Below are 17,566 nucleotides of genomic sequence, written 5' to 3' on the forward strand. Positions count from 1 at the left end.
TTACAATTTTGAAACCTATTAAGTCTCCCAAAACACTCCAACTCTCCCAAATTAAGCTATCCTAATGGAAAATAAAATTGAATTATTAAAAGACAAACAGTAAGCAGCATAACTGTTACTATTTCAGCTAAGAATCTTAGAGCACATTACATTTTTCATGTTACCTAACAAACGGAAAAACAAGTTCTAGCAAGTATTGCTTAAGATCACATAGACTAGCCCAATTTTAGAGAGAAGTATCTTTAGGAGTGTTTTGTTGTAAGTTTTGTTGTTAACAAAACGACAGACTCACATTTCACCAGTTTACCACCGATGTCCTTTTTCTGCCCCAGACACTCTTTCCCTGTCTTTTATGACCTTGATCCTTTTGAAGAGTACTGGTCAGTTGTGGGGTTTTTTTTTGTTTGTTTGTATGGTTTGTTTAGTGTGAGAGAGACAGACGGACAGGAGAGAGAGATGAGAAGCATCAACTCGTAGTTGTGTCGCCTTAGTTGTTCACTGATTGCTTCTCATACGTACCTGACAAGGGACTGGGGGGCTCCAGCTGAGCCAGTGACCACTTGCTCAAGCCAGCGACCTTGATCTTAAAGCCAGTGACCTTTGGGCTCAAGCCAGATGAGCTCACGCTCAAGCTGGCGACCTTGGGATTTCGAGCCGGGGACCTTAGCGTGCCAGTAGATGCTCTATCCCCTGCCCCACCACCAGTCAAGACTGGTCAGTTATTTTATAGTTATTTTCCTATTTGGCTGGTGTTTTCTCATGATTAGATGAGGTACTGTATTTTTGGCAAGAAAATATCAGATGAGATGGGTCCTTCTCAGCGCATCCTATCAGGGAGGACATGACGTTGTGAGGTGTTATGACAAGGTTAGTAGTTTTCTACTTCTGCCCTAACAAACCACCACAGGCCTGGCACCATAAACATCCATTTTCTCTCTCAGTTTCTGGAGGTGAGAAGTCCAGGTAAAGTACGGCCGGGCTGTCTGCTCAGGCCAGAATCAAGGTGTCCGCTGGGCTGCACCTTCTCACGTCCTCCTCTCCCCACCCAGCTCACTCAGGTTGTTGGCAGATTTCAGTTTCTTGGTTATAGGACCAAGTTATATTCTTGGTTATAGGATAGTTTACTTGCTGGGTGACAGCTGGGGATCACTCTCAGTTCCTGGAGGCCACTCTCAAGGTCTGGCGGTGTGACCCCTCCCATCTACAAGGTCAGCCAGGGGAGAATTTCCTTCCTGTATAATCCCACTCACATTTTTAACCTCTGACTTCTAGGCCCAAATTTTAAAATGCTCCTCCTATGTTTAGGTCAGGCCCAAATCAATTAACTCTTTTTCTTAAAGTCAGCTGTGTCACCTAATGTAACCTAATCACAGACTTGAAATCCGTCATACTCACTGCATCATGTAGGCATGTATACCAAAGGTGGGGAGGAGACAGGGAAGGGGGCAGTTGTCACACAACTCTGCCTACCACACTAGTGGTGGTGAGCTTGATTACTTGATTAAGCTGCTGTCTTCTACATTTACCCACTGTAAAGTTATGTTTTTCTATTGATAATTTAAAATACATGTTGGGGCCGTACTTTGAACTACGTAGATATTCTCTTTCTCCTAGCCTGACCTGTTTCTCCACATGACCTGTGGTGGCTAAAGTGTTGACCTGGAACGCTGAGGTCGCTGGTTTGCCACCCTGGGCTTGCCCAGTCAAGGCACATACGAGAAGCAACTACTACGAGTTTATGCTGCCTGCTCCTCCCTCCCCTTTCTCTCTACCGTCTCTCTGAAGTCAATATATATATAAATCTTCAAATATTCTATTTCTCCTCAAACTTTCCTATACTAATTTTAACATTCATCAATGGAACTGCCCATTCTACATTTATTTATTGTCTGATTGTTTAATTCATTGCAGACTCATAGATATATATTTTATTTGAGGAGTTGTCATTCAATACAATCATTATTTTGTTCAGATTGTTCCAGCTTTGGCCATTGACAGCTCTTTCAGGTTAGCTTCTGTGCCCTTCCAATATGCCCCATTCTTTTTGAGTACTTCTGTACTTTCTGACATCATAGATGATCTAGATTAATTTGTACTTTTTACTGCCCCAACTCCAAAATAAATCACTTTTCCAAGGAAAACTCCAGTTTTAATCCAAGAGAACTAGAAGTAAATTTCAGTTTATATTGGGTACAAATTAGTGTCTCTATAGCTTAAGTACAGATTAATGAATGTATTAGTTTCCACTTACTGTCCTTAAGAAAGTACCACAAATTTAGAGGCTTAAAACAACACAAATTGCCCTGGCCAGGTAGCTCAGCTGGTTAGAGCATCATCCCCATACCAAGCCAGGGGGCTATGGGTTCAGTCCCCCATCAGGGCACGTAAAAGAATCAATCAATGAATACATAAATGAGTGGAACAACAAATCATGTTTCTCTCTCCAATCAATAAAAAAAGGTTAAAAAAAAAGAACATCAAGAAACCCACAGCCTGGCCTGACCTGTGGTGGCGCAGTGGATAAAGCATTGACCTGGAAATGCTGAGGTCGCCAGTTCGAAACCCTGGGCTTGCCTGGTCAAGGCACATATGGGAGTTGATGCTTCCAGCTCCTCCCCCTTCTCTCTCTCCTCTCTCTCCCTTTCTGTCTGTCTGTCTCTCTCCTCTCTAAAAATGAATAAATAAAATAAAAATAAAATTTATAAAAAAAAAAAAACCCACAGGCTGACCAGGCAGTGGTGCAGTAGATAGAGCAGCGACCTGGGGTGCTGAGGACCCAGGTTCAAAACCCTACATTTGCTGGCTTGAGCATTGCCTCATCTGGCTTGAGCGTAGAATTGCTGGCTTGAGCATGGGATCCTAGACTTGACCTCACAGGCTGGCTTGGAGCCCAAGGTTGCTGGCTTGAACCCAAGGGGACTTGAGCAAGGGGTCACTGGCTTAGCTGGAACCCCTGGTCAAGGCGCGTATGAGAAGCAATCAATGAACAATTAAGGTGCCGCAACTACAATTTGATTCTTCTCATGTTTCTCCCTTCCTGTCTGTCTGTTCCTCCATCCCTTTCTCTTTCTCTCTCTCTCCTTCATTTAAAAAAATATCTCACAGTTCTGCAGAAAAGAAGTCTGAAACGGGTTTTGCTGGGCTAAAATTAAAGTATCAGCAGGGCTGCTTTCCTGCTGGAGGCTCCAGGGATAATTAGTCTCCTGGTCTTTTCCAGCTCTTAGAAGATGTCTGCTTTTTGACTCAGGATCCCTTCCTACTGTCCTTAAAGCAGGCAGCACAGTGTTATCTAATCTCTGACTCTTGTCCTACCTCCCTCTTATTAGGACGATCCTTCTGATTACATTGTCACACACAGATAATCCAGAATAATCTCCCTATCTCAAGATTATTAATTTAATGTATCTACAAAATCCTTTTGCCATGTAAAGTAACATATTCACAGGTTCAGGGGATTAGGACATGGATATAGTTGGGGGTCATTATTCTGCCTACCACATGAATATATTTGGACTAATAAGATAATTACTCCATATAAATTAGACAAAAGGAAGACATTCCTTTAATAACAGTTCCCCTTTTACCTTTTCTTCTTAGCCCAGTAAGTCAGCTTTTAAAAAATTGAAGTCTATTTGCACATTTGTCTAAATTCTTCATAAAAGTAAATGTCATTAATCCTCCATTGGTGGAATACTGATTTTGATTTGTGTCCAGCAGCGGTGAAGAACTTCTGCAGATCCATCTGCCTGTCCTCCTTCTTTGTTTGTCACCAACAGCACAGATTTTACAGGATCATGCCCAGTTGTAAAAGTAATTACTACAATTTCCCATGATGCATTACTCTGCTGTCCAAACAGCTCAACTTATATAACCTGTATGCACACTGGTTGGGAATTACATTATCAGGGCTAAATGAAAATAATTAAATGTTCTTTCTCTTCATTCTCTTGGCTATAATTTTGCATTTACTTTTTATTCATTTATTTATTGAGCAAACATTTATTGAACATTTATCTGACTATGCAAGACACTGCAATAGATATTGGTGATGACCAGTTGTGATTCAAAATATAGGGATATTGCTTTATTAGCTTAATTTTAGGGAGTAATTCAAGTATCTAATATATCATATATATATACACACACACACACACACACACACACACACACTTATTTTCAGTCTGGGAGGTTGTTTCTAAAACCAAAGTTGCCCCATTCTTATTACTTTTAACTAGAAATAAAATTTTGAGTAAAGTACTACATGTAAAAAGCTATTTAATGCTTTCTATTCTAGCACTAACTTATAGATTGGCTGCATATTAAATAATAGGCTTCTAGGTATAAAAACCCACAACCTTGGCATATTGGGATGACACTCTAACCAGTTAAGCTATCCAGCCAGGGCCTCTAGGTATATATTTCCACTTTTTCTTTTTGAAGGATGAATATCAACAACAACTAACACTTTTTTTTCTTTTTTTCTTTTTTTTTACAGAGACAGAGAGAGTCTGAGAGGGATAGATAGGGACAGACAGACAGGAACGGAGAAAGATGAGAAGCATCAATCATCAGTTTTTCGTTGCGACACCTTAGTTCATTGATTGCTTTCTCATATGTGCCTTGACCACGGGCCTTCAGCAGACCGAGTAACCCCTTGCTCGAGCCAGCGACCTTAGGTCCAAACTGGTGAGCTTTGCTCAAACTAGATGAGCCTGCACTCAAGCCGGAGACCTTGGAGTCTCGAACCCGGGTCCTCTGCATCCTAGTCCGACGCTCTATCCACTGCACCTGGTTAGGCAACAACTAACTTATTAAGCACATACTACACCTGCCCAGTGCTTTCCACATATTATTTAGTCAAGTCTATGAGGCAGGTGTTACTATCATCATCTTCCCCATTTCAATAGGTAACAGTAGTAGAGATGACACAGCTGGAAAGTGGTAAAGCCAGGATTTAAATCTGGGGAACTGATTCCAGAGCTTTCTCCCTTAACACACATATCAGTGTGTACAATATTTCATAGTATTGAGACTCAGTAAATAGTGTTCAATATAATGATAGCTCCAAATCCTGTTCAAAACTTGATCATTTTTTCCAACTTTGGAATATAGTTGAAAAACTATAGTCTAAGTGGGCCCTGGCTCAGTTGATTGGAACATCGTCCTGGAGTGCAAAGGTTGCTGGTTTGATTCCCGGTCAGGGCACATATAAGAACATGTTGATGTTTCTGCCTCTCTCTCTTCCCCTTCTTCTGCTAAAAATCAATACATTTTTAAAAATTAAAAAATGAACTATAGTCTAAATGGATTGATACATACAGCAAACAAATCTTAGAAACAGCCTAAATGCTGCACAGACTTAATAAATCAAAGTCCTGTTGAATGCACATACAATAATTAGAGCCCACGCCATTGCAGACTCAAGTTCGGCGTTGCTAATTTGATGACACAACTTGGGGAGAATGTAGCTCCCAGCACAATTATTCAGAACAAGGTTGAACTATTACTAGTATCTGTTTTGCCATTGGCAATTACTTTCCCATACTTGAGGAGGACTGCTGTCAACTTAGCTATTTGCTATGATTTGAATATTTGCATCTTGTCAAAATTCATATGTTGAAATCCTAATGTCCACTGTAATTGTATTAGAAGGTGGGGCCTTTGGGAGGTCCCTACATCATGAGAGTGGAGCTGTCCTGAATGGAATTAGTGTTTTTTTATTTTTTTTTTATTTTTTTTAAAATTCATTTTAGAGAGGATAGAGAAAGGGAGAGAGAGAGACAGAGAGGGAGAAGAGAGAGACAGAGAGAGAAGGTGGGGAGGAGCTGGAAGCATCAACTCCCATATGTGCCTTGACCAGGCAAGCCCAGGGTTTCAAACCGGCAACCTCAGCATTTCCAGGTCGATGCTTTATCCACTGCGCCACCACAGGTCAGGCTGGAATTAGTGTTTTTATGAAAGAAATCCTATAGAGTTCCCTGGTCCCTTCCACTAGGTGAAGACACAGTAAGAGATGGCAGTCTGCAATCCAGAAAAGTGCCTTCATCAGAACAGACTATGCTGGCACCATGATCTTGAACTTCAAGCCTCCATAACTGTGAAAATCAATTTCTGCTGTTTATAAGCCATTGGTCTGTGGCATTTTGTTATAGCAGCCCAAAAAGACTAAAACAGTATTATTTTTCCAGTTCTTGGAAAAATTCTGGAAGGAAACTCTTGGGTAAATGAATTTAGGCTGCCTAGAGACAGATTCTTTAAAATATATTTTATTTATAACTAATAACAAAAACATTTTTTATGTTTGCTTTATTTCTACATTTGATTACTTACCTGTTTCATTTATAGAAATGTGTAACTTTTTCCATTCCAGGTCACCCAAATCTAAGTTATTTTCATGTTGAAGTTCATAGATATTTCCCAACCCAGTTTTTTTTTTCTTACAGAGACAGAGAGAGAGAGGGATAGATAGGGACAGACAGACAGGAACAGAGAGAGATGAGAAGCATCAATCATCAGTTTTTCGTTGCGACACCTTAGTTGTTCATTGATTGCTTTCTCATATGTGCCTTGACCGTGGGACTACAGCAGACCGAGTAACCCCTTGCTCGAGCTATTGACCTTGGGTCCAAGCTGGTGAGCTTTGCTCAAGCCAGATGAGCCTGCACTCAAGTTGGTGACCTCAGGGTCTCGAACCTGGGTCCTCCACATCCCAGTCCGACACTCTATCCACTGCGCCACCGTCTGGTCAGGCCCAACCCAATTTTAAAAACATATAAATCAAGGTAAGTTTGAAAGAGGAAAAATGCATTCAATTTATATCCATATTTGTACAAGTCTGAAATATGGATACACTCAACAAGAAGGAACATTGTTCAAGATAATTGAAAGTTGGGAAATAAAATAGAAATGAAATATGTGAAATGTGATTTATATTGTCCAATAAAATACACATAAAGTATATTCAAAATGGGTTTATATTATAATTTGAAAGTAAGTTTTGTCAGTGTATCTATGAAGTACATGTGACTAATTTCTACTGAATTGTTAATCACTGAGAAGTGATTTTCATAAATAAGGTCGTTTATCAATAACATTAAAGAAATAGGAGCCCTGGCTGGTGGTGCAGTGGATAGAGCTCATCCCAGAGCACTGAGGTCACCAGTTTGAGCCCTGGTCAGGGTACGTATGCAAAGCAATCAATGGGTGTAGAATTAAATGAAACGAGTTGATGCTTCTCTCTCTCTCTCTCTCCCCTCCCCCCTCTCTCTTTCTGCCTGCCTCTCTCAAATCAATGGGAAAAAAAGAAAAAAATGGGAGGCACTGTCCTAAAGGACCAATAAATTGTACAGGGTTTGGCAAAAGTAGGTTTACAGTTGTGAGTACACAAAACAGTTAATAAAACTATTGTAATAGCCTGACCAGGTGGTGGCGCAGTGGATAGAGCATCATACTGGGATGTGGAGGACCCAGGTTCGAGACCCTGAGGTCGCCAGCTTGAGCGTGGGCTCATCTGGTTTGAGCAAGGCTCACCAGCTTGAGCCCAAAGTCGATGGCTCAAGCAAGGGGTCACTTGGTCTGCTATAGCCTCCCGGTCAAGGCACATATGAGAAATCAATCAATGAACAACTAAGGACCCACAATGAAGAATTGATGTTTCTCATCTCTCTCCCTTCCTGTCTGTCTGTCCCTCTCTCTGACTCTCTCTGTCTCTGCCAAAAAAAACCCCAAAACTATTGTAATAATCATAACCTGTATGTCTTTTCCATATGAATAACTGTAAACTACTTTTGCCAAGCCCTGTTTAGCATTAGGAAAGGGTTTCTAGTCAATAAATGAATTATTTTTTCTACATTTCTGTATTTTACAAATTTATAGAGAGGCAATTACTCAACATTTGGCAAACTAGATAATCGTACACTCTTTGCTCCAGATAATTTGGTTATTAGCCTTCCTGAGATCAAATTTTCAGAATTTTTTTTTTTTTCTTCTTGCATTTTTCTGAAGCTGGAAACGGGGAGAGACAGCCAGACAGACTCCTGCATGCGCCCGACCGGGATCCACCCGGCACGCCCACCAGGGGCGAAGCTCTGCCCACCAGGGGGCGATGCTCTGCCGCGACCAGAGCCACTCCAGCGCCTGGGGCAGAGGCCAAGGAGCCATCCCCAGCGCCCGGGCCATCCCCGCTCCAATGGAGCCCCGGCCGCGGGAGGGGAAGAGAGACAGGGAGGAAGCGGGGGGGGGGGGGGGGGGGGGGGGGCGGGGGTGGAGAAGCAAATGGGCGCTTCTCCCACGCGCCCTGGCCGGGAATCGAACCCGGGTCCCCCACACGCCAGGCCGACGCTCTACCGCTGAGCCAACCGGCCAGGGCCCAAATTTTCAGAATTTTAAACTATTATGGCCTGACCTATGGTGGCACAGTGGATGAAGCGTCGACCTGGAATGATGAGGTCACTGGTTCAAAACCTGGGCTTGCCTGGTCCAAGGCACATGCGAGAAGCAACTACAAGTTGATGTTTCCTGCTCCTCAGCCCCCCTTTCTTCTGTCTAAAAACAATGAATAAAATTTATTTATTTATTAGCGTGTGCGCACAAGAGAGAGAGAGGGAGAGGGAGAGGGAGGAAGGGAGAGAGATGAGAGAGAGACAGGAGCATCAAGCTATTCCTATATGTGCCCTGACCAGGGATTGAACCGGCAACCTCTGAGCTTCAGGATGATGCTCTAACCAACCAAGCTATCTGGCCAGGATAAGTATTCTTTTTTTTTTTTTTTTTTTTTTTTTTACAGAGACAGAGAGAGAGTCAGAGTGAGGGATAGACAGGAACGAAGAGATGAGAAGCATCAATCATTAGTTTTTCGTTGCGACACCTTAGTTGTTCATTGATTGCTTTCTCATATGTGCCTTGACCGCAGGCCTTCAGCAGACTGAGTAACCCCTTGCTGGAGCCAGCAACCCTGGGTCCAAGCTGGTGAGCTTTTTGCTCAAGCCAGATGAGCCCGTGCTCAAGCTGGCAACCTCGGGGTCTCGAACCTGGGTCCTTCCACATCCCAGTCCAACGCTCTATCCACTGCACCACCGCCTAGTCAGGCCAGGGTAAGTATTCTTAATGATACATATGAACAATGTATATACATTCATATTTGTGCCTGTAAAAAAGCCATTGGTAGATAAAGTAGATGGTATTTCATATCCGCATTTTGCAGATGAAGAAGAAATCAAAGCCCCATTTAAATCAATCACTGAGCTATCATGACTCAGGCACCTGGCACCTCAGCATAGAGCCCTTTTGCTTCCAACTTACCTGTCTCTATTCCTAATCAAGTAACAGCACTGACATGAGGAAAGGACACTTGTATAATGACTATATCCGGTAAAGGACTAAGAAGACTTTCTAGTAGTTTTGCTAGTCAAAATTTAAATGTATCAAGAGAACAGCTTGTTTCCTCAAAATGCTACCTACTAGCCCTGGCCAGGTAGCTCAGTTGGTTTAATGCATTATCTAGGTTTGCCAAGGTTGCAGGTTTGATCCCTGGTCAAGGCACATACAAGAATCAGTCAGTGAATGCATAAATAAGTGAAACAAGTTGATGTCTCTGTCGCCCTCCCTTTCTTTCTAAAATTAATCAATAAAAAATTTTTAATTTAAAAGTTAAAATTAAAAAATGCTATGTCCTTAAAACAAATGATAAATTTGAAGAAATTTTTCTTTTTTTCGAGACAGAGAGAGAGAGAGAGAGAGACAGGAAGAGAGAGGGATGAAAAGAAGCATTAATTCATTGTGGCATCTTAATTGTTCATTAATTTCTTTATCGCCTGACCAGACGGTGGCGCAGTGGATAGAGCGTCGGACTGGGATGCTGAAGACCCAGGTTCGAGACCCCGAGATCGCCAGCTTGAGCATGGGCTCATCTGGTTTGAGCAAAAAGCTCACCCGCTTGGACCCAAGGTCGCTGGCTCCAGTAAGGGGTTACGTTACTCAGTCTGCTGAAGGCCCGCAGCCAAGGCACATGTGAGAAAGCAATCAATGAACAACTAAGATGTCGCAATACGCAACGAAAAACTAATGATTGATGCTTCTCATCTCTCCGTTTCTGTCTGTCTGTCCCTGTCTATCCCTCCCTCTGACTTTCTCTCTGTCTCTGAAAAAAAAAATAAAAAAAATAAAAAAAAATTAAAAATTTCTTTCTCATATGTGCCTTGAACTGGGGGCTACAGCAGAGCGAGTGACCCCTTGCTCAAGCCAGCAACCTTTGGCTCAAGCCAGCAACCATGGCGTCACGTCTATGATCCCATGTGCAAGCCAGTGACCCTACGCTCAAGCTGGTGAGCCCATGCTCAAGCCGCTGACCTTGGGTTTCGAACCTGGATCTTCTGTGTCCCGGGCCGATGCTCTATCCATTCACTGTACCACTGCCCGGTCAGGATGGAGAAACTTTTTCTGTTTCAAGAGAAATGAGCTGCTCTCTGACCCCATAATGTCATTTCAAGGAATTTGTTCTTACAGATATACTGTACTTAGAAAAGTATGCAAATGTTTATGTACAAGGATATTTATTACTGCAATATTTTAAGAGTAAAACAAAAATATCTATAGAAAGCCATAAATAGCCCATCAATAGGGAAGCAGTATAGCATTGTGGTTAAGAATTGCCTGGATTCACCTGACCTGTGGTAGTGCAGTGGATAAGTGTCAACCTAGAAAGCTGAGGTCGACAGTTCAAAACCCTGGGCTTGCTTGGTCAGGGCACATAAGGGAAGTAAATACTATGAGTTGATGCTTCCCACTGCTCTCCTTCTTCTCTAGCTCCTTTTTCTAAAACTAAAGAAAAAAAAGCCTGACCAGGCGGTGGCGTAGTGGATAGAGTGTCGGACTGGGTTGCAGAGGACCCAGGTTCGAGACCTCAAGGTCACCAGCTTGAGCGTGGGCTCATCCGGTTTGAGCAAAAGCTCACCAGCTTGGACCCAAGGTCACTGGCTCGAGCAAGGGTTACTCTGTCTGCTATAGCCCATGGTCAAGGCACATATGAGAAAGCAATCAATGAACAACTAAGGTCTCACAACAAAAAACTGATGATTGATGCTTCTCATCTCTCTCTGTTCCTGTCTGTCTGTCTGTCCCTGTCTATCCCTCTCTCTGACTCTCTCTGTCCCTGTAAAAAAAAAAAAAAAGTTTAATAAAGAAAAAAGAGAATTGCCTAGATTCAAATCCCATCTCCACAGTTCACCAGCTGTGTGATTGATTATGGACAGATATCTCACCATGCTTTCAGTTCACCTGCGTAAGTGGTGCTATAACAGGGTCCACTTCATTGGCTTGTGAGAGTTGTTTAGAACAGTGCCTAATCCATCATATAGGCTCAATATATTTTAGTTATCATTATTTTAATGGAGATTGGGATACATTTTGGTAAGAGGCACACATGGCATAGTAGGCAAGTAGTTTAAAAACAGAGCTCTATGTACTCTACTTAACCAGAAGGCAGTCTTTGCCACCTCAGTTTGTCTCCCTCCAACACTCAAGAAAAACCTTAGCGAGAGAGGGCTAAATTTAAATTTGGTATATATATGAACACAGAGCATATTTTTTGAGCTCTGGTGGAAAAAACATTTTGGTTTTTTTTTTTTTGGGGGGGGGGGGTGAGATGCTTTGCAGCAATGTGGACTGTGAGGAGAGGAAAGTGTATCCAACACTGCTGATGTATTAGTTTGGGGGGTGGGTTCAGGGGGAAAAAGGGATCAAGGAAAGAATTATGGACCCTATAGGAAATTGCGATCTGGCATCTTTTTGGTCACTAAATACATATATATGCCTTACTACACCAGAAACTGTAACAGAGACAATGATTTCTCAACCGTTTATTGTGTGCAATCATGCTGAGTCAGAGGGTGAGTCAACCCTGCTCTCTGGGAGGGAGGTGCTCACGAGGGAACAGGAATGACCTCTTCCTGGGCAGCAAGGCCAGTTTAGGAAATTTCCTTGCCCAGTGCCCTAATCAGTACCTTGGTGCCTGGGAAAAACTAACTGTTCTTCCCAGGGGTGAGCAGCTGACTTGCTCTACTCAAACTTGAGGATCGGGCCTAATTCGAGGTAACATCAGAATGTTCAAATTTAAGAGCACATTGGTTATTGCCCAGGGAGTAAAACAGAGCAGGCACAGTCCTTGCCTGGTACCGTTAATTGTAAAGCATTAAGGATAACAACGGGTAACTGTAGTAGAAGCACAGAAGCTCCTAATAGTCTGGTTAGTGGCTCATTAGAGGAAAGTTTTCAGGCCCCCCTTTAGGGTGTTTTTCATTTTCCTTCTCAAAATTGCTTTTCTTATACAGGGACTTAATGGATTAAACATCAAAACGTGAATAGAAGAACCAATTCCAATCAAAAAGATCACAGTGGAATAAGAAGTGGACTCTCAAGACTTAAATTTATTATTAAAAGTGATTAAATACTTCTTGGCCTGACCTGTGGTGGCACAGTGAATAAAGCGTCAACCTGGAACACTAAGGTCACCAGTTCGAAATCCCGGGCTTGCCCCCGTCAAGGCATATGGGAGTTGATGCTTCCTGCTCCTCCCTGTTCTTTCTTTTGCTCTCTTTCTCTCTAAAATAAATAAATAAATAAATAAATAAATAATTTAAAAAATGATTAAGTACCTCTTTTCTGGCAATCAATAGGGTACTACTCTTTCCTAAAATCATTCCTTTTCAAGTTATTTGTCCTAATATTCCAGACTTGGATGAGAATCATTCCTGTTTTACCAAAGAGCAATCTATTTCATATCCTGAGTCACATAAAGGAAAGGTGCAGAATGCTTGACAATGACAAATCTGGACCTGTTGAAAATGCACCTTATGTATAAGTGGGAATAATGTAAAAGGAAAATAACAAGCCAAAGAGCCTGACCTGGTGGCACAGTGGATAGAGCATCAATCTGAAATGCAGAGGTCACTGGTTCGAAACCCTGGGCTTGCCTGGTCAAGACACATAGAAGAAGCAACTATGAGTTGATGCTTCCTGTTCTTCCCCCTTGATTTTCTCTCTGTCTCTCTCCTTTCTCTAAAATCAATAAATAAAATCTTTTTTAAAAAATAAATAATAGCCTGACCAGGCGGTGGCACAGTGGATAGAGCGTCGGACTGGGATGTGGAGGACCCAGGTTCGAGACCCTGAGGTTGCCAGCTTGAGCGCGGGCTCATCTGGCTTGAGCAAAAAGCTCACCAGCTTGGACCCAAGGTTGCTGGCTCAAGCAAGGGGTTACTCGGTCTGCTGAAGGCCCACGGTCATGGCACATATGAGAAAGCAATCAATGAACAACTAAGGTGTTGCAACGAAAAACTGATGATTGATGCTTCTCATCTCTCTCTGTTCCTGTCTGTCCCTATCTATCCCTCTCTCTGACTCTCTCTCTGTCCCTGTAAAAATAAATAAATAAATAATAAATACAAATAAATAAAATAATAGGTAAGCATTAGAGACTCACTACTACCATAGAGGTACAGGGTGAAAGGAACACATCCCATCTCTTATAAGGTTAGAAGGGAGATGGACACACACAGATGGCTAGTAAAGTACAGGATAAACAAGGAGAGGACATGAGTCACTGTGGATACACACACCACACGGAACTATCCTAATTTCCCAAGGGAATGCTATCGCCCCGGGGATACACCTCATCCCCTCCAGGTTTGCAAGTACAAAACAAGCCCCATCCCATGAATGGGTGTGGCTCATTAGTTCCTGCTACCAAGTGAAAAGTAAATATCCACTTTATGCTTTATGGGAATTATAGTTTGGGTTTTGGGAGCAACAGGGAGGCATATATTCTCATATTATTTAACTTTATACTGGCAATGCTATACCTCACATAAAAACCAGGTTGCTTCTAGGCCTGGCCAGGTAGTTCCATTGGTTCAAGCACTGTCCCAGTATAGCAAGATTGCAGGTTCCATCCCCAGTCAGGGCATATACAAGAATCTCTCTCTCCCTTCCTCTCCCTCTCTAAAATCAATAAGTAAAAAATTTTAATTAAAAACAAAAACAGGTTACTTCTAGTCTTAAAAGAAAAAAAATTTTTTTTGGCCTTTATTCTTGGCTGGGGAAATTGAGATGAGTGAAATTTAGTTATGATTTACTGCTCCTTTTATACTTCCAATGTTTTCCCAAAATTTCCCAGCAGCAAAGCAGATTCTTCTGTTCTAGAACAATGGGCCAAGGTTACCCTACCTACCTCTAGAAATATGGAGAAAATCCCAAAGTCCTGAAAAAGTTTAAAGATCTCAATTCCGTTCCTGTCCTAGTTTGATCTTGTGACTTACCACTTTCTTTTTATTGATTGATTTTTAATTTTTTAATTGATTTTAGAGAGAGAGAAATATTGATTGTTGGTCCACTCATTTATGCTTTCATTGGTTGATTCTTTTTTTTTTTTTTTTTTTTAACAGAGACAGAGAGAGAGAGTCAGAGAGAGGGATAGATAGGGACAGACAGACAGGAACGGAGAAAGATGAGAAGCATCAATTATCAGTTTCTCGTTGCGACACCTTAGTTGTTCATTGATTGCTTTCTCATATGTGCCTTGACCGTGGGCCTTCAGCAGACTGAGTAACCCCTAGCTCCAGCCAGCGACCTTGGGTCCAAGCTGGTGAGCTTTTGCTCAAACCAGATGAGCCCGCACTCAAGCTGACCTCGGGGTCTCGAACCTGGGTCCTCCGTATCCCAGTCGGACACTCTATCCACTGTGCTACTGCCTGGCCAGGCCATTGGTTGATTCTTATGTGTCCTGACTGGGGAATGAACCTGCAACCTTGGTATATCAGGACATTCTATCCAGCTGAGCTACCTGGCCAGGACCACTTCCATTTTTTTGCACATAGGGATGATGCCCTAACCAACCGAGCTATCCGGCCAGGGCCACCGTTTTTTTATTTTTGTTTTTGTTTTGTATTTTTCTGAAGCTGGAAACAGGGAGGCAGTCAGACAGACTCCCGCATGCGCTGGACCGGGATCCACCCGGCACGCCCACCAGGGGGCGATGCTCTGCCCATCCGGGGCGTTGCTCTGTCGCAACCAGAGCCACTCTAGCGCCTGGGGCAGAGGCCAAGGAGCCATCCCCAGCGCCCAGGCCATCTTTTGCTCCAATGGAGCTTCGGCTGTGGGAGGGGAAGAGAGAGACAGAGAGGAAGGAGAGGGGGAGGGGTGGAGAAGCAGATGGGCGCCTCTCCTGTGTGCCCTGGCCGGGAATTGAATCTGGGACTTCCGCACGCCAGGCCAACGCTCTACCACTGAGCCAACCGGCCAGGGCGACCCACCCTTTTTTAATTAAGAAAACAATTGCCCTGGCTACATAGCTCGGATGGTTAGAGTGTAGTCCCAAAGTGCAGAGGTCGCCAGTTTGATCCCTGGTGTGGGCACATACAAAACAGGTTGATGTTTCTGTCTCTCTCTCTCCTTCTCTTTAAAGTCAATTAAAAAATTTTTTTTAAGAAAATAATTTATATTAATAATGTATAGTACACTGGCAGGGAGATTACTTGTCCTGCTGAAGAATATGGTAAAACCTGTAAAGTGGAAATGGAATAGAGGACTTTGGGTTCCACTACTGCACTCACACTGTGACACTAAATATGTTACATGAGGACAACTACTTCACTTGGGCCTGCTACTTAGCCATCTATAGCAACCCAAACTGGGTAACCTATAAGCAACTAAACAAAAAATCATTTCCTCTAAATTTCCTAAAAATAGCTGTAATCCCACAAAGAGCATTTGTTATAGGTATCAATGCTCTTGAGCTATATTTAGAAGCTTGAAGAGCCTGACCAGGCAGTGGCGCAGTGGATAGAGCTTCGGACTGGGATGTGAAAGACCCAGGTTTGAGACCCCGAAGTCACCAGCTTGAGCATGGGCTCATCTGGTTTGAGCAAAGCTCACCAGCTTGGACCCAAGGTCGCTGGCTTGAGCAAGAGGTTACTCAGTCTGCTGAAGGCCTACAGTCAAGGCACATGAGAAAGCAATCAATGAACAACTAAGGTGTCGCAACGAAAAACTGATGATTGATGCTTCTCATCTCTCTCCATTCCTATCTATCTGTCCCTCTCTGACTCTCTGTCTCTGTAAAAAAAAAAAAAAAAAAAAAAAAGCTTAAAGAATTTCATCCAAGATCCTGGCCGGTTGGCGCAGCGGTAGACTGTCGGCCCAGTGTGTGGATGTCCTGGGTTCGATTCCTGGCCAGGGCACACAGAAGAAGCACCCATCTACTTCTCCACCCTTTCTCCTCCCCTTCCTGCAGCCAAGGCTCCATTGGAGCAAAGTTGGCCCAGGCCCCGAGGATGGCTTCAGGGCATCCGCCTCGGGTGCTAGAATGGCTCCAGTTGCAATAGAGCAATGGCCCCAGACGGGCAGAGCATCGCCCCCTGGTGGGCTTGCTGGGTGGATCCCAGTTAGGAGCATGCAGGACTCTGTCTCTCTGCCTACCTGCTTCTCACTTCAGAAAAATACCACAAAAAAAATTTTTTTTAAAATAATTTCAGCCAAAGGGCCTCAACTCTTAACTATATTATATGTGATAGGGGCTTTACCAACTCTATACTGAAAACAAAAGCAACAGTTAGGTTATGTGGCAAGTAACCAGAAAATACAGATTAATTAGTATATTATAAAACTTCACTTTATTATTATGGTCTCTATATATTTTTCTCTGTATCGACCTTTTCATTACTGCTGTACACATCACAGGGCTTATGGCTGGACCTAACTGTCCCCCAACATCTACCCTTGTAGTGATTTTAATTCTTTGACTCTACTCCCATCAAAAGATGGAATGTGTTTCCTCCCCTTGAGTAGGGTGGGCTGAGATGGCTTGACCAATAAAGTAGAGGGAATGATGCATGTAACCTCTGAGAAGCCTTTTAGCTTCCTTCTTGGCCTCTAGGAAAGCTCTTTTTGTTTGTTTGTTTTTTGAGAGAAACAGGAAGGGAGAGACGGGGAGGAGAGTGAGAAGCATCAACCTGTAGTTGCTTTGCATTAGTTGTTTATTGATTGCTTCTCATACGTGCCTTGACAGGGGTTGGGGGGATTGTTTCAGGATGAGCCAGCCACCTTCGGCTTCAAGCCAGCAATCTTTGGGCTCAAGCCAGTGACCTTGGGGTCATGTTAATGATCCTGTGCTCCAGCCAGGGACCCTGAGCTCAAGCTGGCAAGCCTGAGCGCTCAAGCCTACCAAGTCTGCGCTCTAATCGGTGAACTCAGGGTTTCAAACCGGAGCCCTTAGCGTCCCCTGGCTGATTCTATATCCACTGTGCCACCACTGGCCAGGAGGAATGCTCTTGTTCTTGAAGCCCTAAACCATCCTGTAAGTACAACTATCCTGAGAGTGTCATGCTGAATAGGCCACAAGTAGATACTCTGGGAGATAATCCCATCTGGACCTGTCTTCCCACGATTCCAGCCCAGGCGGCAAACATGTCAGTGAAGATGCTATCTGGGGGCTGAGTCCTCCAGCCACAGCTGCCCCAGTCCTCAGCTATTAGTCATCCCCTAGTATCTCTGCTGTGTTCCTTCTGTATTTTGG

The sequence above is a fragment of the Saccopteryx leptura genome, chromosome 7, assembly GCF_036850995.1.
Source record: "Saccopteryx leptura isolate mSacLep1 chromosome 7, mSacLep1_pri_phased_curated, whole genome shotgun sequence".
Taxonomy (NCBI): Eukaryota; Metazoa; Chordata; class Mammalia; order Chiroptera; family Emballonuridae; genus Saccopteryx; species Saccopteryx leptura.